The sequence below is a fragment of the Canis lupus genome, chromosome 11 (genome assembly GCF_048164855.1).
Source record: "Canis lupus baileyi chromosome 11, mCanLup2.hap1, whole genome shotgun sequence".
Classification (NCBI taxonomy): Eukaryota; Metazoa; Chordata; class Mammalia; order Carnivora; family Canidae; genus Canis; species Canis lupus.
In genome coordinates, this window is record NC_132848.1 from 29,304,910 (window position 1) to 29,329,204 (window position 24,295).

The 24,295-nt window shown below is 55.5% G+C and overlaps 1 long non-coding RNA gene across 1 annotated transcript; it reads left to right on the plus strand.

The window, feature by feature from the left end:
* Positions 1-1,117: 1,117 nt before the first annotated feature.
* Positions 1,118-7,803, plus strand: LOC140642858 (uncharacterized). The gene is made up of 3 exons (XR_012039259.1): positions 1,118-1,197; positions 4,835-4,890; positions 6,271-7,803. It is a non-coding gene; the product is annotated as an uncharacterized lncRNA (long non-coding RNA).
* The last annotated feature ends 16,492 nt before the right edge of the window (positions 7,804-24,295 follow it).

Sequence of the window (24,295 nt, forward strand, 5' to 3'; positions counted from 1 at the left end):
TCAGTCATCACCTGCTCCAAGAAGCCTCCCTTCCTCAACCTCCCAGCTAGGGGTGAGCTCCCAGGAGCCCTGTCTTGCAGCACACTGGCTCTTCAGTGATTTACCTCTCCTCCTGGACTGTGGCTCCTTGAGGGCAGGCCCAGGGATGTAGTCAACTGTGAATAAATCTTCACTTTCTCTCTCTGTTCCCCCAGCTTCCCATCCATCCATCCATCCATCCATCCATCCCCAACCCATCCATTTAACCTCTTCTTGCTATGGCCCTAAGGCCCCAGACCCAGCTCAGTGGTTACAGGTGAGTGCACACTGCTGGCACCACGCAGGTGGTCTGTTTCATGTCCCTATAGATGCAGGGACAGAGTGAGATGGAGGAGGCACCTGAGCACCTCCTCAGTGCACTGGCTCCTGTGATTGCAGACAGCGAGGCTGGGGCTGCTGCTGTGATCTACCTAGGTCTCCTCCCAAGTCCCTGGGCCTCTCACGGAGTGGGCAGCCGCTCTGGAAAGAGACAAGCGGAGCTGGAGTCAATTGGGTGAGCGCCAAGTCCTAGCTGTGTATCCTCTCTGTGCCTGTTTCCTCATCTGAAAAATGTTGTTGGCGGCCTGTCCCTGCCTGCCTTGCAGGACCGCTGTGAGGGGCAAAGGAGGGGACAGTGGACAGAGACTGTCTTCCCTGAGAGCGGACGCTTCGATACCTGACTGGCTTCCTGACACTCCCATCTTGGGCACAATCTGTTCTGTTTCCAAAAAGTTCCAGTAAATTTGGTTTCAGGCCTCCATCTCCAGGTTTCCCATGGGTCAGGGCTCTTTCCTGGAGCGGTTTCCGGGGAGGAGCGCGGCTCCCTCCAGCTGCAGCACCTGCTCACCGAGCCCCCCCGCTGGGCCTCAGCCTCCACCTGCGGAAGCGGGGTCACTCCCGCCTCGGGGGCTGCCGAGGGTCAAGCCACATGGTGGACATGGACGGGAAGGTGTCTGGTCTCAGGGGGCACGGAGGCGGCCCGGCCGGGAGGGTGCCCCTGCTCCCTAGAGGGTGGGAGGGCACAGGAGACCTCCCGTGGAGCGCCAGCCGCCCCCCCCCCCCCCGTGGCCTCCCCGACCCCCAAGCCCCTCAGGAGCCAGGGGAACGGCCAGGAAGGCCGCTCTCAAAATGGCCGCCGCGGCCACAAGGCCCTTCTCCTCCCCGGGCGGCCAGACCACGGTCAGTCCTCGCAGCCCAGGGGTGCAGTGTGGGGCGGGAGGCGGGGAGGAGGGAGTCAGGGTGGGTGGGGGGCAGGGGAAGAGCCAGGGAGAGGGGCAGGGAGACGAACAAAAGGTCCCTTTGTGGAGCTGCGCAGGGAGAAGAGGGAGCGCATTACCCAATGCCCAGAAGCCATGTTGGTAACAAGAGAACCATTCTCTGCTTCACTTGGAAAACAACTCGGAGCAGAGAGAGACAGGGAGAGATTTAACCCCATGGGCGCGGGGCGCAGGGGCGCAGCCGAGGCCACTGTGGGAGGTGGGGAGGAAGCCAGGGCTTGCTAGGGGCCTTGGGCCGCTGGGCCATTTCCTGTCTCCCAGGCCTGGGCTGCGGGTCACAGGCCCAGAGGCCCAATATGGCTGCTTGGCCGAGTCCCAGCAGCCTGTGGACTGGGGACTGGAGCCTGGCCTCTGCTGCCTAGGCCTGCTCAGACGGCTGACCCATGCCTGCTGCAAGCCCCAGGGCCTGGCCCACCCCAACCTCGGGGAGGACCCCCAAGTCCTTACATCACCTTACGGCTTCGGGCGCTAGGGGCTGGTGGGGTGGGGTTCCAAGGCCACCAGCCTCCACTTGGCTCCTGCTGACAGGGAGCACATTTCCTCCTGAGGAAGTCCCTTCCTTGTTGCACAGTTTTGCCTGTTAGAAAATTTTCCCGAAAATTTAATTTAATCTCTTTCATCCATACCCAGCTTTCTCCCCTTCCCCCACTCTCCCCCCAGCAGCCCTGTTCTCAGGCGCCTTAGAGACCACATCTGGTAATAAGGCAAATAAGGAGAAAAGAAGCCATGGGGCTCGGGACGCTTCACATATACTCACTTAATGACCATTGCTACCTTGGGGTCAGCTGGGCTCAAGTGAGCTACAGTCTCCTCTGCTGACTTGTTCTAGAAGCACCTAACACAGAGCCCCACACGGGAGGCACTCCATGGTTAAGCAGAAGAAAGAGGTCTTTCCCTCGGTCCTTCTACAAATAGGAGTTGGGCACTAGTCACGGACCCAGCCCTGTCCCAGCCCTGGTGTCACAGCAGTGGATGAAACAGACCACTCCTGCCCTCACCCCGTGGTGATGAACAATAGACAAGTGAAGATACATGCTAATGTCAGGTGGACACAGGCTCTCTGATGGCAAACAAAGCAGGGTCAGGAAGGCAGGAAGGGTGGACATTAGAAATGGTGGACAGGGAAGGCCCCTGGAAGGGTGTGCTGTTTGACAAAGATCTGAATGAAGAGAGGAAGAATATCTGGGGCAGAATGTTCCAGACAGTAGGGGCAGCACATGTGAAGGACTTGAGAGGGCCTGTGCCAGGGAGTCTAGGAGCAGCCATGAGGCCAGAGTGGTGGGAACGGAGGGAGTGAGGGGAAACAGGGAGGACCAGCGAAAGGGGGTCAGAACACAGGGGACTGCTGGAGGAACCCCAGCGTGATGGGGCCCTCAGGGGCTTGGAGCAGGGGGTGCTGTGGCCTGACTGCCGTTTCCACGAGGATGCTGTGGATGCCGTGCAAGGAATAAACCGTAGGGGCACCTGGGTGGCTCAGCAGTTAAGCCTTTGCCTTCAGCTCAGGTGATGCTCCTGGGGTCCTGGGATCCAGCCCCATGTCAACAGGGAGTCTGCTTCTCCCTCTGCCCCTACCCTGCTAGTGCTTTCTCTCTCCCAAATAAATAAAATCTTAAAAAAAAAAAAAAAAAGAATAAACTGTAGGAGGTCAGGGGTGAGGGCTAGAGACCTACCAGGGCTTTTGCCACAACCCCCCATGCCTTCTGTGCTCCCATCCCTGGCGGCGACTCCCCCCACGTTGCCCACTCTCTCATAAGTATGGTCCAGTCATTCTCTGAGTTAGTGACGACCTGGCACCTGCTATGTGTTAAGATGGGAACAGGCAGGTTTCTAAAGAGAGCAAGGTTGGGATGCCTGGGTGGCTCAGTGGTTGAGTGTCTGCCCTCAGCTCAGGACGTGATCCCGGGATCCTGGGATCGAGTCTTGCATCGGGCTCCCCACAGGGAGCCTACTCTCCCTCTGCCTATGTTTCTGTCTCTCTCTGTGTCTTTCTAATGAATAAATACATCAAATTTTAAAAAAGAGAGAGAGAGAAAGCAAGTTTACCCTAGGGAGTGGTTCATAATCGTGGGGTTGCAGGCCCCTACGGTGGAACCACTGGAGGGTGAACCTGGCCTGTGGTCACCCAGCTTGAAGAACAAAGCTTCTTCTTTGGGAAGTTTTTAAAAGCTTCACAGAGAACTCTCAGGACACTGACCCTCATGAGCCCCATGGTGCCGAGATATTACAAACAGTCCAGCAAAGCAGGGGCTCAGTGGCCCACCTCCCACCTCCGGTGGGTCCCAGGCATCCCAAAGCCTCAGGTTCCTCATCTGTAAAACCACACACACCTTGCAGGTTTTTGTTTTGTTTTGTTTTGTTTTGTTTTACACCTCGCAGGTTTGATGTGTGCATAAGAAGGCAGCACTTCATTCTTTGGGGGGGTGCAGGGGAACGGGGGCAGGGCAGTGGTGGAAACTGAGCTTCAGGGAGGTGAGTGATGGCTCAAGGTCACCAGCTGGGTCAGGGCAGTGCCTCCCTACCCTACTGCCAGGGCTCTCCTTGCACCCTCCATGTGTTCCCAGACATGGGAACTGTGGACACCTCAGCTCAGCCCCAGTCAGGTGCCTGGAGCAGTAGGGTTGTGGCTACAGACCTAGTGACAGTATCAGGGGACCCTCCAACAGCAGACAGGCCAGCGGGCAGGGCAGGAAGTCTGCATGGCCTAGAGGGACAAAAGCAGGACAGACTCTAGAGTTCCAGCTGAACAGAAAGGAAACCTGCCTCCACTAGACCCCAGAGAGAGACAGAGAGGGAAAGCACAAGTGAGTGCTGCGTTCCTGTCTGCTCCCCACCTTGCTGTGGGCGCCGGGCAGCCTCCTGGTCTCTCAGACCTCTACATCAATGGTGGGATGGTCCCTTATCCCTCCTGGCCCCGTAGGATGGTAGCAAGGGTTGGGCGTAGGGATGAGTGGAAAGCCAGCATGGAGGCTGCTGCTGGGGGCTTAGTGGTCCCTGGGCTCCTGTTAGGTTCCAGGCCTGTGCACTGCTTACAAGACAATCCGACATGGTGGACTGTACAACAGGCAGCGCTGACAGGACAGACAGGGAGACGGCCCTGCCTAGGAAGGCTTCCTGAAAGAATCAAGTTGTCACACAGGTCATGGGGGTGGGTAGGGTTTCTGCCAGAGGGTCTGGAAACCAGGAGGCCCAGCACAAGTAAAGGCACAGAGAAGGGAACCAGCTTGCACAGCAGGAAGTGACCTCAGCCCCCTGGCTGCAGAAGCAGGGTGAGGAGGCTGGGGTGGGATCCCAGAAGGCCCCTGCTCCCCTGGGCCAAAGCCCCAGGTCTCACCTCCACCCCTCCTGGTCTCAGCTTAAAGCTCCTGGTTTCCACCTGCCCTGGAGCACTTTCCTACGAGTCTTTGCTGGCCAATCACTGTCCAGAGCCATGAGAGCTGCCCCTCTAGGAAGCCCTCCCTCACCCTGGCCAGGTGGATAATTCCTCCCCGGGAGTAGTTTGTTCAGTCTCAAGGGAAGGAACTATTATACCCATTTTACAGAGGAGGAAACTGAGGCTCAGGAACCATCGGTATCGTTCAGGATTGTACAGCTAATGGTGAGTCCAATCTCCATTGAGCTCTTCCATTTCCTCCCTGACCCCTACCCTGTGCCAGCCACCTATCTCCTCAGATCTAGTGCTGGGAGGCTGCTGGCTCTGTAACTATCCCCCCGCTTCACTGAGGAGGAGGCTGAGGCCCAGAGAAGGGCCAGGACTCACCCGCCACCATGTAGCTTAGGATGGCTGAGCAGATTTTGAAGCAGGAGCAGCTGTCCCCACTCCTCCTGCCACCACTGGAGAAATGCAGACGGGACCGCAGGTGAGTGGGAGGGGAGAGGCCAGGCCTTGGGCAGTTCTGGAAGGCCGGAAAGACAACCAGCAGGGACAGCGAGCCCAGCATGGCCAGGCCTGGCGCAGTCAAGAGACGCACGGCGTGTGGCGAGGCAGCAGGCCCGAAATGGTGGCGGGAGGCAGCAGAGGAAGGGGACCCGCCGTGGACAGCAGGCGAGCTGAGGGGGCAGAGGGACAGGTGGGAGGGCTGCTGGAGAGCCGGGAGGCACTGACCGGACTCCCAGGGTTCGGGGCACCACCCCCACCCCCAGCCCTGCCCGGGTTTGGCCCTGGGTACCTGCCCCTTGGGCTTGTGCTGGCAGCGGGGGTCAGGCGACGGTCACGGGCCTCTCCTACCCCGCAGTCAAAGGGGCTGGTCTCCAATGGAAAGTGCACTGGAGACGGCGCGGGTCACGCGGGAAGTCACCCAGTGTGGGCCCGGTGCCCTGGTCCACGTCACACACCCGTCCTGCCAGCGCAGGACGGAAGCCTCGAGGCCCTTCCATGTGGCACTGTCGTCAATCAGAGGAGTCACATGGGGGCGGGCAGCGGGGGCCTTGGCGCCTTCCTGAGGTCTCCCCGCCTCCGCCCCGCCCCTCGGGATCCTGCCACGGCTCTTGAAAAACAACCGAGGGAATCGAGTGGAAACACAAATCCGCCACCCAGTCCCTCCGGCTCCCTGGGGCTGACCCCCACCCCGGGGCGCCCAGGCAGGGGGCTCCTGCTCACACAGTTGGCCTTGGGGGGGCCCCAGTGGGCACAAGTCTCAATCCCGGCCTCCCAGCAGCTGGGTCCATCCCCCCTCTGGGTCCCCCAGAGCCAGCCTCACCCTGGGAGGACATGGGCACTGGAGCTTGACTCCCCCCAACCTCTACAGTCTGGCCTCCAGGGCCAGGGAAATTCCAGACTTCACTCTGGCAAAGACTAGCTATCACCCTGGACAAGCCCCTTCCCCTCTCCAAGCCTCAGTTCCCTCATCTGTAAAATGGGGGTAACGAGCTGCCCAGGGCCACCCCACGGGGCTGGTAGAGGACAAGGAACTAGGGAAGGGCAGCATGGGGAAACTGCAGAGTGCGGAGCCACAGGTTGTCACTTTGGTTTTTACAGAGACGACTTGCCTCCCAGGGTCGGAGAGTCAGCTCTGCTTGGGGGACATGAATTGCAGATGGCAGGAAGGGGTCCCTGACCTATGACCAGCAAGGGTCCCCAGCCTACCCAGCCCACCCAGCCCTGCTCAGCCTCGCCACCTCCCCGCTGCCAGCCTCACCCCGCCAGCATCAGCCGCCCCAAACACCTCCCCCATGGACGGGCTGCTTCCTGGCCTGAAACCCCATCTGAAGAAAACAGAACTTCTCCATGTTCGAGATCAAGACCAGCCATCTCTCCCCTGTGAAGCTTCCCGATTCCAGGCCGAGGGAGCAGCGCCCAGCGCCCCTTGTGCACCCTACAATATGGGGCCTGTCCGGTGTGAGCTGCGAGCGGGCAGGGCTCTATCTAATCATGCTGGGTCTCCCGAGCAGATGTGTGAGCAGATGTGTATGTGCGCGCTGGGAGACAAGCCACCGTGACCTGGCGGGGGGGGGGGCATCCCATGCTCCACTCAGGGTCCCCCCTCCTGCCCGGTCTCTCCCGGGCACACCTGGCCTCCCCGCTGCCAGACTCAGGGCTGCTAATCCCCTGTCAGGTGACAGGTATGCATCTCTAGGGTGGCCAGGGCAGTGGCACTTGGGGAGCTCCACTGGGGAGATGGCCACGATGGAAAGTGGGAGGATGCCGGCTGGTTAGAAAGTAGGCAACATCACCCCGGCTTCAGACAGAGGGGACCAGAATACCAGAGAGGGGACAACGGATGTGAGCAACATTTTGAAGGAAAAACTGTCGTGGCTGATGATTAGCCATGAGGGGATAAAGAGGCGGATGAGTCAAAAATGACTGAAGTTTCACGCCTAGGTCACCGGAGAACAGTGGAGCCATTGATGGGGCAGGGAAGCGAGTGGGGGCTGGTTCGGGGGCAGGATGGTGACTCGGGTTTGGGACATGGACTCACAGCGTTTTGGGGCTGGAAGAAGTAGCCTCAAAGGTCATCCAAGTCACACACGAGGAAACCCAGGCTCAGTGGGGAACAGCCACTTGGCCAGGACAGCGAGCCTGTCGGTGTCAGAGCCAAGGCCAGGGACCGACCAGCCAGGGTCAGTCCCTCACCTAAAACAGTGTGAGGCTTGCGCCCCGCCTGTGCTCAGGCTGTGCTCTGGAGCCCCCCAGGCAAATCCGACCCAGTCCCCACCTTCAGGGCTTCACTGTCCAGCGAGAGACACACATGGCCATAATCACCACCTGATTGAAGGGGTACTCACAAGGCATGGTGGGGACTCAGAGGCCAAGCCTCCCTGGGAGGGACATGGGGGCAGGGGGGTCACTAAGGAGTGATGATAATATCACGATGATCACGGGGATCCCTGGGTGGCGCAGCGGTTTAGCGCCTGCCTTTGGCCCAGGGCGCGATCCTGGAGACCCGGGATCGAGTCCCACCTCGGGCTCCCGGTGCATGGAGCCTGCTTCTCCCTCTGCCTGTGTCTCTGCCTCTTTCTCTCTCTCTCTGTGACTATCATAAATAAAAAATAAAAAAATAAAAAAAAATATCACGATGATCAGAAGTAGGGCCCTATGTGTCAAGCTCTTCTCACCGAGCATCCTACAAGCTATGTAGTATTGTTGTTCCCATCTGTCCCACAGATGAGGCTGAGAAAGACTAAGATTATCCAGGGCCTCACAGGTCCTGTGCTCTTAACCCCTGCTTTTTGGAAGAGGTGTCCTGGAGCTGAGGCCTGACAGATGAGTAGGAGTTTTCCAAGAGACAGGCCAGAGAGGGTGGCACCAGTCAGAGGAACCAACTTGTATCGAGGCCCAGAAACCTGCTTTCCCCTGGCAGGGTTTGAGGCATTGATGGTCTATAGCCTAGAGCCCCCCATGTAGCTCTCAATGCCCCCCACCCTGTCCCCAGCCCCCTCACTTCTCAGGACCCCCTCCTGCCCCAGTGCCAGCTGGTGATCTGATGGATTTTCAGGAGAATGAGCTGGAGGTGGGTAGGGCTGGGGCTGTTCCCTACCCCCAGGGAACAGTTGCCCATGCTCCCCGACACCCTCCTGGCTCTGTCCTCTGCCCCCCATACTTGCCACTGCATCATCATCTCAGCCCAGAAGGACCCCGCAAAGCAAGTCAGCCCAGAGGAGTGAGGGGTGGGCCTGGGTCACCCAGCACGGGACCAGCTGAGCTATGGCTCAAACCTGCAGGGCCTGGGGGCTCAGAACCCCCTGAGCTTGAACGAACCTCCCAGGTAGGTCTCCATCCCTGGGCTCCCATGTGAGGGTCCCACTGGAGGTGAACCTGGAGAGAAGGGTGGTTGAGCCCTGGAAATTACAGCTGATAACACTGGGTGACGTGGTGTGCAGGAGTGAGCTCATACCAGTACGGGAGAGCCAATGGTTAAATTTTCTGGAACATTCCAAGCCTGCTGATATCAGCTGGGAGGCCTGAAAATTGGCCCTGTGGGAGCTTTTACATTGTGAAAATCCACTGGCTAGCCTCCCTCTCCCCCAATGGAGCTGATTGTTAAGCATTTACCAGCACACCGCTGTCCACAGGGGCCATCTCCTGGTTCCTCCAGAGGCTTCTGGGTTCTCTTAAGTTCCCAGCCCAGTCTCGGGCTCTTGAGAGAGCTGCTCTTGCTCAAAATCCATTAGCATCTCCCACTTGCCATAAGTGAAAACCCAAACTCCTCCCCAGGGCCTTGCAGCTCCAGCACCTGCCTATCTTTCCAGCTGCGTCTTGAGCTGCTCCCTTCACACCCCCTGCTCCAGCCACACAAAATAGAGGATACTTGGTGGACAGGACCCTGCTTTCCAGCAACCACACCTTTGCTCATGCTGTTCCCCTCTCCTGCAATGCCCTTCTTTCCTCTTTGCCTCTAGCAATCCTCCCCACTGGGTAAAGTTTATTCATAATTGATGCTCAGTCAATGTTTCTTGACTGAATGGAAGGGGGTTGAATCGAGGACTGACCTGCAACCAAGCTGAATCTGCGGCCCTGGGACACCCTGAGCCCATTCCCCTGCCTCAGGACAGAAACACACCAAAACTCCCCTGCCATCCCAGCCTGCTTGTAGCCTTCAACAGAGTGGGGTGCTCATGGAGGACAGTGAGCTGGCTGCCTTGAGGGATGGTAAAAACAGAAACCAACTCAAACTGCCTGATTAGCCTGGAAACTAATCCCTTTATTCCCTGTTCAGCCTTTTGAACTCCTCTTCATCCTTCGCCCAACCCAAATGCTACCTCTGACAAGAGGTCTTGCCTAGATGGTAGTCCTCTATTACCCCCGACCCTGCTGCTTCATACACACTTTGATGGTCACACTTGTGGTGCTGGATGGTGCTTATCTCTATGTGTCCATTACCCCACTAGACCACAGCCAACTGAGGTAAGATGGGTTCTTATCTAAGGTTGAGTCTTCAGCCTGGTGCCCCCCAGGCTTAGGGACTACTAGTTGAATGAACTCAAATCGACTCCATCACTGTCTTAGGCAAGTCATCCCTTCTCCCTGGGCCTATTTCCCTTCTGTATAAACTAGACTTGAATAAGGTCATCTCTAAAGACCTTTCACATTCTAGGATTCTATGAATACGGGGCCTTCCTGTCCCCATCAATCTCTAACCTTCAAACCTCCTTCCCTAACCTCGCAGGGTTCCTGAGCAGCTCTCACCCCTCCTACACACACACAACAAGGGACCACACCTCTCATGCCTCTGATCCCTGAATCCCTGTCCCTGGGCACTCTTTTCTCTTGGACTCTGGGTTCCTGGCCTTGCCCACCCCACCCCCACCCCGGTCGTGCCCACAGGCCAGGCACGCAGTCACCACCTGTATGTGCCCATCAAGCGTTGCGATGGAGCGAGCAGCCAGGGCCTGCGGGGTCTTTGCGGAGTCTCAGAGGCCCTGTTCAGACAGGCCCAGAGTCGCCTGCCCATCACAGCAGGGCTCCCCGTCAACCCCTCTGGGCAAACAGCCACATCTCACTTTCTGCCTGTTTTGCTCCAGCCTTCAGAGGATATGTACATTCGGGAGCATGTAAGGGGTAGAGGGCCGCCCCTTTCTCTCTGTCCCACACATAGTCTGGGTGACTATGCAGCCATTGGCCTCCCTCAATCTTTGCCTTTTCCTTCATCTCCTGAGCACCCTGACACAGAGGTGCAGGGCCAAGCCATCCACAGGCACACCCAGGGACGGACATATGTGCATGCAAAATCGTGCACACAGGGACACCTGGGTGGCTCAGTGGTTGAACGTCTGCCTTTGGCTCAGGGCATGATCCCGGAGTCCTGGGATCGAGTTCCACATCGGGCTCCCCACAGGGACCCTGCTTCTCCCTCTGCCTGTATCTCTGCCTCTCTGTGTGTCTCTTATGAATAAATAAATAAGATCTTTAAAAAAAACTATTAAAATAAAAAAGAAGCATGCACACATATGTGGACACAGAGAGTCGTGAAGCCTGTTATCCATCACCCTGTGCTGACATCTGGAGCACTGAGAGGTGTCACTCATGCCATCGGGTATGTTGAATGCTGGGGAAGCAGAGGCTCTGAATCCCTTGTTGATCCTCAAATCCAAGCGCCAAAAGCCATGCCCACCTCTGCGGCAGCGCCAAGCAGCAGCAAAGAAGCAGCCCTGGCCTCCCACCCTGGCTGGCTTTGCCTCTCACCCAAGGCAGGCACCCAAGCCCCCCACTGCTCTCTCGTGCAATTCAACCTCTGTGTTTCACCATCTCACATGCACACACGTGGGGCAGAGGCAGGGCCCAGGGCTGGAGCACACGGAGCAAGCTGCAGGATGTCCAAAGGAGAATCCAGCGTCTGCCAGTCTACCCCAGACGGCACAAGGGAGCAAGTGGCTCTTGGGTGACACCGATAATGGCTTAGAGCGAGGACTCTGACACCTCCTTCCCTGGGAGCCAGATGCTCTTTAGCAAAACTTCAACCTCTCTGTATCTCAGTTTCCCCATCTGTAGAACAATGGTAGGTAACAGCGCCTACCTTATAAAGGTGTTACAACAACTGAGGGAGCTATCAGATGTCGCCCACAGTGTCTGGTGTGCAGTAACCCCTCAATAAACATCAGCTGCTGCTCTTCTGAGTATAGACGAGGGGTGTCCAGCCCCAAGTGCTCCTCTCCTGAGCACAGAGGGCTGCGCGCTCACCCTGTGCTGGGTGCTGGGAAGACCCCCAAGGCCCCTGCCCTCAGTGAGCCCACGAAGATGGGGGAAAAGTGCAGACAGGGCGAGAGCGTAGGTGTGTGGAGGTGTGTGTGCACACGTGGGGGAGATGGACAGGACAGCTGAGGGGCTGAGCCCCAGTGGAGGGGGATCAGGAGCTAGGAGAGGCCCTCCAGAAGAGGAGAGGTGTGGCCTCAGAACAGCCAAGGGTGAGAGGAGGGAGTTCCAGGGGAAGGAAGGGCCTGAGGGTATGGGAGGATGGTGAACTGTGACGGGGAGAGTGTAACGCTGCATCTGCCAGTTTCAGGGCCTTTATCGCCAGCAAGGGAAGCCGCTACCAGGCCCCATGTCCCTCATCACACGCCGGGCAGGATGAAGCACCTGCTCCTCTCACCTCTGCACCCACAGCCTTGTCCATGCAGCCACTCCCACAGGTGCCAGCTCCTCTAAGAAGTAAGCGAACCTCAGATGCTTTACTGTAATCATTAGCGCCTCTCTGTCCCTCCAGGATGGGGGTCCCTGAGACCAGCACATGGGGGGAACACAGCAGAGATTGGCTGAATGAGTGAACAAGTGAACAAATGAACGCCTTGGTGAATGGATGGATGGAGTGACTGCCACCTCCCCCACCCCCCGATACACACGACACTAGTGATTCACCTGATGACTGCTGACACCATCCCACACCCCGTGACTACACCACACAACCCGCAGGAGCTCTGGCACCCACCCAGCCAGGCCATCACCACCCTGGCAAGCCTCGTAGAGCACTGTTGTCTCCTGGCATGCCCCCTCCCCATCCATCCATCCATCCATCCATCCATCCATCCCCCCACCCACGCACACTTTCCCTCTTGCCTGGGGCAGCTGGTGGGAGGGTGGGGGCTGGGGTGGGGCAGGACCAGAGGGGCCTTGGAGGCAGCAGGGCAGGGGGCTGGGGGAGGCTGGGAAAGTCCAGGCTGTCTCTCCTGGGGGGCGGTGGGCGGCGTGGTGGGGCGCTCACAGGGATGAGAGAGGGAGGAGGGTCGCTGGCCCGGTACAGCTGCGGTCCCCTCCCCAGCAGCCTGCCCGGGTGCAGAAAGGCCTCTTTGTTCTCCGCCTTTAAAGGGTAAGAGAAACACTTATGCATGGCAAATTAGCCCAAAAATGTATTTCTCTAAAACACCCAATTGTCTCACCAGGCCTGCAGCTGCAGGGAAGTTCCAGGGAGCCGGGGGAGGGGGAGGCTTTGGGGTGACCCTGGGGGACAGGGAGAGGCGGCGGGGGAAAGAGGGGCCATCTCGCCTTCCCGCCTCTGCTCTCAGAATTTCACAGGTGCAGGAGGGCACAGCTGGGGAGGGCCCTGGGGTCAGGGAGACAACCCCTGGTGTTACAAGGAGGGAAACTGAGGCCACAGAGGTGGCAGGACGATGGCAGAGGGAGTGCTGGCTGGCCGCAGAGAGAAGGCTGATCCCAGGTCTCTTGGATTCTTCCATCTATACCCACTGCCTCGTCCTCATGCTGAAGGGGAAGGGGCCCTGGTGCCCAAGGTCATCCAAGCCAGCTCCCCTGGGCATAAAGGAGAGAGAAGGAAACCGGGAGGCCCTGTGCACAAGCTGCCCACTGAGAGCTTCAGGACCCAGGGGGATGGACCAGGGCACCAGCTCCGCCCTGCCTCCTCCCCAGCGTGGTACCTCTGAAGGCGGGCAAGCCTGGGGGTGATAAGGGGATGCAGGCAGAGGCACCAGAAGGGAGTCCTCCACGAAAGCCTTCTCCCAGGAGCAGGCGGGAGAGCCCTCTTGGTCAGGGAATTGAACCAAACACACGTGCAGGTTCCTTCCACTCCAGGGACATCCTCCAGGGGCCAGTGCTGTGTGGGCCTCAGGAGCATCTCTGGACTCCCAAAGGTGAACCAGAGACAGCCTTGTCCCCACGGAGCTCCTAGTCCCACAGCGAAGACAGAAGAGTTAATAACAATGATCATGACAGTCCCACTGAGAGGTGAGTTCCAAATAGAGTGACACAGACGTGGAGGCAGGGGCAGTGGAGGCTGGGGGTGCTCCTAAGAAGAGCCCCCAGGCTGGGCCCTGAAAGGGAGGAGGAACATTCCATGCAGCAGAACAGCACAAGAACACAACAGGGGTCTCTGAGACCATGCCCCGACATCAGAACTCAGAGTCTGATTCAAGAGAATTCACTGAGCATCTTCAGAGTTCCAGCCTATGTAGGAGACACAGGAGAAGGAGCAAACGTGGTCCTGATCCTGGGAGTCTTGCCAACCTGACGCAGTGAGTGTATGATACAGAAAAAACACTGAGCTGCCAGGAGAAGGAGTTAGGGCCCTGGGACCCTGTGTGTAGGCCCTGGTCCCAGCAGCTCCTGTAAGACCGTCAGCAGCCTCGGCTCAGTTTGCACATCTGTACAATGGGGGGATGACATCCACCCTGGAAGACTGCCACTGAGGAGAAGTGGAAAGAACCAGAACCCATCGTATGACCCCCTGAAGATTCTCAGTACATGTTAGCTCTGATCCTTCAAAGAAGTCTGGAAACAAGACAGATGGCAGGGGGTGGCGGGGTGGGGAGAGGAGAAGGGAGACTGTGCGAGTGTTGTGTGCTGTGATTGCATGCATAGGTATGTGTATGAGCGTGGGTGTTGTGTGTGCGTGCATGAGTGAGTTCTCCGAGTATGTGAGTGCACGTGTGTGGGGGTATGGTGGGAATGAGTGTGTGTGCACGAGGATGGGTGCATTGTGGTTGTGTGCAAGTACATATGTGAGTGCATGAACGTATGAGTGCACACGTGTGTGTGTGTGTGACCACAAGTGTGTGAATGGGTGTGTGTGCAGGAGTGTCTGCAGGGAAGGGATCACTTATAGAATGAGTTTTGGGAAAGGGGATTGAGCTAAACCTCAAAATGTCCAATGCATGAAGAGCCCAAGCACCCTGGAGAACGTGCTCACAAGTGGCCAGAGGGACCAGCAGAGACCAAGATGCTCCAAGGGGCCAGGAGACACCAGGAAGAGAGAAAGTGCTAGGAGGTGGAGGCCTCCTCTCTACATGGCCTCCCCACGTCCACCGTGACCCCCGCGGTGGAGCCAGATCCGGGGCGGCAGGGGAGCAAGTCTTACCTAGTGCTTCTCCCACACTTATCCGAGGGTCTTCGAGGATCTCCAGGGTGGCCCCTTCCCTCCAGGGAAACCGAGGCTCCTCAGCTGGGCCAGCTGCACCCTCCGGGGGCTGGTCCCTGCACCGCCCTGCTGGCTTCTCTCCCGCGGCCCAGATCCTCCATGCCCCACTCCCCGGCCACAGCAAACCACCTGCTCGGACACACCACCCGCCCTCCGCCCTCCGCCCTCCGTGCTTTGCCTTCCACACCGACTCTGTCTGGGGGATTCTGAGACAGCCCCCAAATCTCCCCCCGTTTGTCCCTCCCCTGCCATCCTGCAGCCCCGTAACATCTGGGGCTCTCATAGATGAATATGACAGTCCTCGTGGCATGCTGTAGTTACCAAAACTGCGATTGCTAGACCCCAAGCCATGGAAAAGCTTGGTAAAGGATTCTCTCTCTAGGGGCACCTGGATGGCTCAGAGGGTTAAGTGTGTGCCTTTGGCTCAGGTCCTGATCCCAGGGTCCTGGCATGGAGTCCTGCATCGGATCTCTGCTCAGCGGGGAGCCTGCTTCTCCTTCTCCCTCAGCCTTGCCTCCAGCTTATGCTCTCTCTCTCTCTCTCTCTCAAATAAATAAATAAATAAATAAAATATTTTTAAAAATTATCTCTATAAAAGGCATCAGGAATTGAAAGTAGGGACTAGAAGAGATATTTGCCCACGTATGTTCATAGCAGCCTTACTCCCGACAGCTAACAGGTGAAAAGGACCCAAGTGCCCACAGACAGGTGAATGAGTAACCCAAATGTGATGTTACAGACAATGGGATATTACTCGGCCATAAAAGGGAAAGGAATTCTGACACCTGCCACAACATGGATGAACCTCGGAGACACTATGCTCAGTGAAAGGAGCGGGACGTGAAAAGACAAACACTGCACGATTCCCCTCACGTGAGGTATCTAGAACAGTTAAACTCACAGAGACAAAAGAGAACAGTAATTGCCAAGGGGCTGCAGTGGGGGGAAACAGGGAGGCAGTGTTCAATGGGCACAGAGTTTCAGTTTGGGAAAATGAAAAAGTTCTGGAGTTGGACAGCAGTGCTGGTCACTGAATTGCACACTTGAAAATGGCTAATGGGCGCCTGGTGGCTCAGCAGTTGAGCAGCTACTTTCAGCTCAGGGCATGATCCCAGGGTCCTGGGATCGAGTCCCCCTCGGGCTCCCCGCAGGGAGCCCGCTTCTACCCCGCCTGTGTCTCTACCTCTCTTTCTCTCTCTACATCTATCATGAATAAATAAATAAATAAATAAATAAATAAATAAATAAATAAATAAATAAATCTTAAAAAAAAAAAAAAAGAACGTTTTGGGGGATCCCTGGGTGGCTCAGCAGTTTAGTGCCTGCCTTCAGCCCAGGGCCTGATCCTGGAGACCCGGAATCGAGTCTCACGTCGGGCTCCCTGCATGGAGCCTGCTTCTCCCTCTGCCTGTGTCTCTATGTCTCTCATGAATAAATAAATGAAATCTTAAAAAAAAAAGAAAGTTTTGTTTTCTGTGGAGCCTGTTGCGAATAAGAGAAACAGCCAAACAGATATCACGGGCTTCCTTCAGGCAGATGTCACATCTCCTTGTCCTTCATGTCCCAGGCCCAGCACAGGGGGCGAGTGGGACGGAGGCACAGCAACAAACGGTGTTTCTCGGATTAGGCTCCCCCGGGCCCTCCTGCCCTCTGGGGTAACCCTTCAACACCTCCCACCTGGGACCCAGAATGTTCTGAGAAGGGTGGGGCGTCCTGGGGGAAACACACAAGGACATCGACGTTTCTTTCCATGTTTATTCTCACCCTCATTATTTTGAAACTTCTACTCGACGTGTATTTAATATCGTAGTACTTGTCCGTTGTTTGTAAATAGACAGATACGCCTCGAGATCTGCCTTCGGAACTAACTAGACTCCGAGAAACCCTTGTTTAGATCCTTCACTATCCAAAACTCAGGAACCACGCATATTTCAACCATGGCCTCAGGAACCAACCCCTGACATCTGATTCTTGCCTTCCAGATTCGGGAGCCAAATGAACTCTGATGTGAGGAATATTTGTTCATAGGTTGGGACTTTTGTGCCCATGTGTTTTTATTAGGAAGAACGCACAACCAAAAAAGTCCAAGTTAGCCACTTAGACTAAGGGAGAAGTGAGGTTTTATGGCCCCACTTAACAGATGGGACAAGTGAGGCGATCGTGTGCACACGGCTCCCAGGAGACAGCTGCCAGCGCCCCCCTTTTATAGGTGATGAAACAAGGCTCAGAGGAGTCTGTGAGCTTCTCCAGGTTATGGAGCTAGAAAACGTCAGAGCCAAGACTCAATCTGCCTGGTCCTACCTGAAAACTGCACTGTTTCTAACCGGGGCACCTCTCACCAAACCATGAGGAAGAGCTTGGCAACGGCAGCCCCATGGCCAAGTTCCCTCTTTATCAGTAAGTTCGGGACACACACACACACACACACACACACACACGGGCACCAGTTCCTTCTCATCTACACACCTTAGTTCAAGGTCCCTTCCCCCAGCCGGGGCTGCCCTAGCCTGGCCTTCCTCCAGGCGGCAGAGGGCTCCCAGAGGCCTCTCCTCTAGGGCCTGGTACACGGTGGGGCTCAGCGCATGGTGGCGAGTGCAGGGCAGGCACGACACACACCAACGAGCCCTCACTTGGTTGCATGTGCAGGCACAGGACTCGGACCCCTTCCGGTACTGACACCCTACAATGACCGTGACTCCCAGGTTCATGACTGTGCAGCCAACCTGCAGACCAGAAAGGACCCCCAGGGCTGGGAGATGCTTGGAAAGGGGAAGAGAAGGAGAACACAGAGACACACAGAGGATGGAGGGAGAGACTTCCAAGGGGAATCTTCCCCCTGTTTACCCCTGGACGGTGACAGCAGAAAAGAACCAAGAAAACAAAACAGTGGCAAGGGGCCTGCAGGGAGGGGGTAGCTGGAACCCTGCAGATCCGGCCCCAACCTTCTTAAAAGACCAAGGCTGCAGTGGGCCCCACTCACATGATGAGGGGGCACCCCCTTCCTCCCTGCTGGGGCCTGGCTTCAGCTGCTGCCCCCACTCCATGCCCACTGCTGCCCTCCACAGGACCCCTCTCTGCTTGCCTGGGGCTGCTCTACTTCCCTGGGCAGGCTCCTGTGAATACGGCCAGTTTCAGCTGTGCTTGAGCCATCTGGGGGGAAAGGAGTATGGTCCACGGGGTCATAACGACGACCCACAACCTGACAGTCTCACTTCCCCATTGCCTCCCGAAGAAGTCTTGGTGAGGAACAGTTCCGGAGAGGGCTACCCCTGAGTGTCTCCTGCTACCAGGCAGTGGGTCACAGGCTCTCAGCTGATGGGTCGTCCAAGGCTCAGATGCCAGTCATGTGGGATGGCCAGGACCCTTGGGGCATATAGAGGCCAGGGGCTGAAGAAGAGGCAGCAGCAGCTTGAGGGGGAGGGGGAGGGATGGAGGGATGAAGCCTGGTGTCATCCTACCCCTATCCTGACCCTGCCCACAGCCAGACACGCTCCCCTAAACACATGTGCAGTTAGCAGCACACCTCAGACACAAGCACATCCACACATGCATGCCCACAGGCACAAGCGTGTCCCACTGACACCCTCCCAGCACACACACAGGCGTACCCATGTCCACATATACTTTCACACATCGTCATCCAAAGCATGTCTGCACAGGATGAAGGGCCAGATGCCCCCAAGATCGCTCCTTCTCTCCTGTTCTATCCTCCTCCACCTCATCCCACTCCCAAGAATCTGCTGGCAATGCTAAGACCAGTGGCCTGGTTCTCACGCCCCTGGAAAGTCAGGATTTCACTTGCCCAGGCCATCCTGGTCCCCCAGAGGCCAACCCCTCGCCCTTCACATACTGCACTCCCTGGCCTCTTCTGTGGGCTACCTAGAAAGGACCCCCTCCTCTTTCTCCCCTCCCTGCCGTGCTCCCCGGGCACATCCTGATGCTGCCAGGTCTGCTGCAGACTTCCAAGATTGGAGTCTGCCAGGAAAACCTTGGGTCTGAGCTACTAGGGAGCAAAAGGCAAAAAAAAAAAAAAAAAAAAAACCACATTCAGGAGGTCAGCCCCGACCCAGATGTCCTCACAAAGACAGAGCCTCAAACTGAGTCCTGACCCACAGCACAGCTAAGCCTTGACCCCAGCCCAGCCACAGATGGAACCTCGACCCAAGCTACAGATTGTCCATCAAACCTGGGTGATAGCCTAAGCCTTGACCCCAGCCTGGGCCTAAGGCCTGGCCCTGACCCTGACCCCAGTCTGCAGCCTGATCCCAAACCCAAAATGAATGCTTGTAGGCCTTGATCTTGGCCACAGATTGGACTCTGGTCCTGACCCCATAAATATACACCCTGGTTACAGCCTGAGCCCTGACCCCAGACTGAGCCACGATCCTAATTCCAGAATAAACCATCTCTGACACTGTCTATAAACTGAGCCCTGTTCCAAACCTAGACAACCTTAATCCTGATCCCAGACCAAACCTTTATCCTGGTCCAAGCTTTGACCCCTGATCTTAACCCCAAACCGTGCTCTTACCCTCTTCCTGAATAAATTTTACCATAGCTACAGCCTGAACCCTGACACTGGCATCCCTCTCACACTGGTCCTGGTCCTGCCTCCAGACTGAGTCCTAACCCTAGCTGCAGCCTGAGCTCTGATCCCAGACACAACCTGAGTCCTGATCCTGCCCCCAGACTGAGTGCCAATCCTGATCACAGCCCGAGCCTGAGCCCTAAGCCAATCTTCTCAGAACACTCTGCCTTTATTCACATGAGGAATGGTCCTCTCTCCTTTCTCAGGCACAGAAAGGCCGAGCTGACGTCTGAGACGATCTGGAGAACTTTCCACACAATCCACATGACAGCCTTTGCTGCGGTGGCAGGACGAATGGGACCTATCATTCCCATTTTGTAGGTGAGGAAACTGGTTCTCAGGGAGGCGTAACTTGTTTCATGTAGCTTCAATGAATAGCACTGGAACCAAAAAGTAGAAGCTATAGGGAGACAGATTTTAAGATGAACTTTCCAAAAGCCTGGGCTGGGCAAGAACAGAATGAGCCATGTGCAGATTGCGGGGCTCCATGTCACTGGAGGGATGCCTGCAGAGGCGGATGACTTGTCGCCTGGTGCTACAGGGAGACCCACAAGAAGTGGCAGGGAGAGGTCCGTCCACAGCCCCGGAGGGCTCTATCAGCAATGAGATGTCAAAGGCGCTTCATGCCTCATTCAGGTGCCCTGTGCTCTTCCCCCTCAACCCAACAGCCAGGACTGTAAGGACCCCAGAGTCCTGTCATCTGATGAGGTAGAGACCCAAGCCAGGCAGGTGGGACCAGAGCTCCATCCTCCCCTGCTCAGGCTGCTCTCACTGTACCCCCTCAGTGTCCGGACTAGACCTAAGTGGGAGATGAGACCCGCCTAGCCAGTAGGCGCCGGACACTATCACTGGGCGCAGTGCTGGGCCATGTGTCTGGTGTGCATGCATCCCCACTCCGCCCAAGGCTCAGAAGTACAGACCCAGACCTGGGGAGGGCACACCACCATCTCCAAAATGCCAGAATAGCCTCTCTCCCCCAACATCCCCATTTTCCAGACCTTGGACGCCAAGACCCAGAGGGGCTAAGTGGCCTGTCTTGGGTGGAACAACCAGGCAGGGGCGCATGGGGAGGGGGACCCCAGACCCCGGCACCTGCCCCGCTCTGGCGCGGCCCCACAGATGCCCAAGGAGGGTTAGAGGGTGGCGGGGGGACCTGGTGCCAGGCGGCAGAGGCTGGGGCGGGGGGCTGATGGCCCCTCGCTCGGCGGCCCCCTTCCCCCTCCCGCCCGCACCCCGGCCTGGCTCCGTGCACCCGACTGCCCAGCTGCCGGCACATCCGCCCAGGCCCAGACATCAATCCACACCAGGGCCCTCGCTCCCTCTTTCTTTTCTGCCCTCCTCTTCCCTCCCCAACTCACGTCTTTTTTTTCTCCTCTCTCTCTTCCAACATGTCATTACAGTAGAAACAAAAAGCGCGGGAACAATGCGGGCATTGACGGCGGCCCCCTCCCGGGCCCTCCCGGCCCCCTCCCCCCGCGGTGCGTGCCAGCACTCTTTCCACCCGCCCAGGGCTGGAACCGCTGCCAAAGGAGCCCTGCTAATAAACAAGAGGAACCAGATAAACCAGGAACACAATAGAGGGATTTGTTGCACTTAGAATGGTGGGAACAATGTAACGTCGCGCGCAGCTGCTTCTGAGCCCCCACCCCACCAAGTCCTGCCAAGCAGCCCCCTCGCCCCCAGCCCCTCTGATTTATGAAAGGTCAGAGGGCATCATGGCTAAAGGGCCCCTTCCTCGCATCCCTCATCCCTCGTTAACCCTTCGGACACAATGGTCCCTTCTCTGGGAGGTGGCGGTGGGGGCGGGTGTCATGAGCAGCACTTCCTGGAGCATCCTGGGGCCGGCTGGTGGTGGTGCAGAGGGAGGAGCCGCTCCAAGATGCCTTCAGGCCTGGGGCTTCGTCCTGAGTGAAGGCCTCATGGCAGGAGGCCTTCTTAGTGACCCCCAGGGTGTGGCCGGAGCCCACAATCAAGTCTACGATCTGGCAGCCCAGGCTGTGTGTTCAGCGCCAGAGATTCCCTGATGCTCTGCCCCTCGCTGGATGCCGGGTTGTGGGGATGAGCAAGACATGGTCTGTAATTTGGGGGAGCATAGGGGATGAGTGTGTGGGAGCCCGGGCAGTGGGCCTGATGCTGCTGGTGCTGGGCAGGTGGTAGGAAGGATGGTGGGGATGGCGCTGGGGGCAGGTGATGCTCGAGCTGGGACGGTAGCACAAGCAGGAAAACAGGACAGTTTCCTCAGAGGTGAGGATCAGACCCCTCTCCCTGACTTCACCACAAATTCTGCATGACTAAAATGAGGATGGTGGCGATGCCTACCTCACAGGTACTTGGGAAGATAAAATGCTACAAATGAGGTACTTAGAACAGAGCCTGGCACACGGTTGGGTTCGATAGCTATGGCCCATTATTATTACTGTGGTGGTGGTGGTGGTGATGTTGACAGATGCTCACAACCACTGTGAGCTTCAGGCCCACCTGATGACTCCCCTCTGGTCACACAGCTGGCCTTTACAGAACCAGGATCCCAACCCAGGCTTCATACTCCACATCCAAGAACTCTTTCTTGCCCACTCAACTGCTCTGGGATAGACACCCAAAACTAGGAATCTGGGATTGAGCGGCAGAGGAGGGCTAACCCACCTATTTGGGAGCTGATCCCAAAATCAGCTTTAGACTGTCTTCCCTCCTATAAAAAAAAAAAAAAAAAAAAAAATCACATAAATTCCTCTGAGTCTTTTTACATTTAAGCCCAAACTGGAAGAAAGAAGATGCATAGCAAAGTCTCCTGTCACCCCCCTCTTATTTCTGCTGAGCAAGGACCACCTGACAACATTCTGACTCCAACACAAGCAAACCATCCCCACCATCCCTGCTGAGGCCCCAGGCCCCTTCTGTGGGCACCGACTCCCTCTCCAACAAAGGAAAGTCAGCATTCATAATAATCACTAAACTCCAATCCTTTAGAAGTTAGCTTTATTTTCAAAACCCATCCAGAATGTCCAATCTCACTTTTTTTTCTACTTTGTACTGGAAATCCTAGCCAGTGCAGTAAGGCAAGAAAACGAAATAAAGGCATACAGATTGGAAAGGAAGAAGCAATACTATTTTTTATAGCGCAAGCAACATATAGAAAATCCTCCTTAACCTACAAAAATATCTACCATGAAAATAAATAAGTGAGTTTAGCAAGGTTGCAAGACACAAATAAAGACAAAAAATCAATTCTGTTTCTGTATAGTAGCAAAAACCACCAGAAATTTTAAATTGTTGCATTGCATATCATTTAAAATAAAATCCCAAAATGTGAAACAAGAACAAATTTGGATTACAAATGCATGACATAATGACAATGGTGAGGGGGTCGAAAGAAGGACCCAACTGAAGTAACTTTGCACAATGGTGCTTTTCGCAGCTACTGTAAAGCTAGAGGCAAAAGCTGTCCACACATACTATACTTTGGCATGTGTACTTCTCACAAGGCATGGCTTAGCAGCTCTGAGACCATTTTACATATACACTAAGTGTGAACAAATAGGTAAATGCTCTGTACCTATTTGGTAAGCCAGGTATAAGGTGAGCCAGGTTTCTCACTGTCAGAGAAAGAAATCACAAATAAGCAATGGGGACAGCTAGAATAGACCCTGTGGAGCTGGAGGTGGAGCTTCACTGCCCTCTCCTCAATTGTGAGCGGGACCCAGTGATTCACTTCCAACAATGTATGAAAAGGGAATATCATATCTTTACACTGGAGGATATGGCAAATACCACCTGAACCAAGTGGTCAAGGCTGACGCCACCATGAAGGCACGTCAAGATCATGTACCCTGCAATGCGATGCAGTGAGAAGGGCACATCCCCTATGTGGTGTTCTTCCCAAAAACCCATACCTTCGGTCTAATGATGAAAAAACACTAGAAAAACCCAAGAGAGGGACATTCTACAAAATTCCTGAGCAATACGCTTCAAAAATGTCAAGGTCAAGAAACACAAGGAAAGATGACCGAGGAACTGTCACAGATGGGAGGAGACTAAGGATGACAAATGAGTGTAATGCGGGAGCCTGGCTGGGATCCTGGGACAGAAAAAGAACATTAGAGGAAGCTGGGTGAAGGGTATACAGGGACTCTTTGTACTGTCTTTACAACTCTCTGTCAGTCTAAAATTATATCAAACTAAAAAGTTAAAAAAAATGTCTATTACTTAATATAGCATAAAATACAAATACTTAGGGATAAATTGGACAAAAGATAAAACCCATAAAACATGGCTGAGAGAAATTAAGGAAGACATCAATCAATGGAGAGATGAAACCCATTCATTGATTAAAGGACAATATTGTTAAGATATCAGTTCTCCCCCAAATTGTTCTATAAACTGAGTCCTATCCCAGTAAGGATTCCAGCAAAGCTGTTTTGGAGAAGCTGACAGGCTGATTTTAAAATTTACATGAATGGTGAGCATTAAGTTAATGCATGGAATTATCACATCACTATGTTGGACATCTTCTAAGATTAATAGAACCTTGTATGTCAACTCTACTTCGATAATAAATTTTAAAATAATAAATAAAACATGGGGTGCCTGGGTAGTTCAGTTGGTTAAGCATTTGACCCTTGGTTTCAGCTCAGGTCATGATCTTAGTGTTGTGGGATCCAGCCCCAAGTCAGGCTCCATGTTCAGTAGAAATTCTACTTGAAATTCTTTCTCCCTCTGCCTCTCCCCCAACCTACTAGTTCTCTCTCTCTCTCTCTCTCATAAACAATTTTTTAATTAAAAAAAATAAAATTGGGGGGATCCCTGGGTGGCGCAGCGGTTTGGCACCTGCCTTTGGCCCAGGGCGCGATCCTGGAGACCCGGGATCGAATCCCACATCGGGCTCCCAGTACATGGAGCCTGCTTCTCCCTCTGCCTGTGTCTCTGCCTCTCTCTCTCTCTGTGTGTGTGTGACTATCATAAATAAATAAAAATTTAAAAAATAATAAAATAAAATAAAATTGGGATCCCTGGGTGGCTCAGCAATTTGGCACCTGCCTTCATCCCAGGACGTGATCCTGGAGTCCCAGGATAGAATCCCGCACTGGGCTCCCTGCATGGCACCTGCTTCCCCTCTG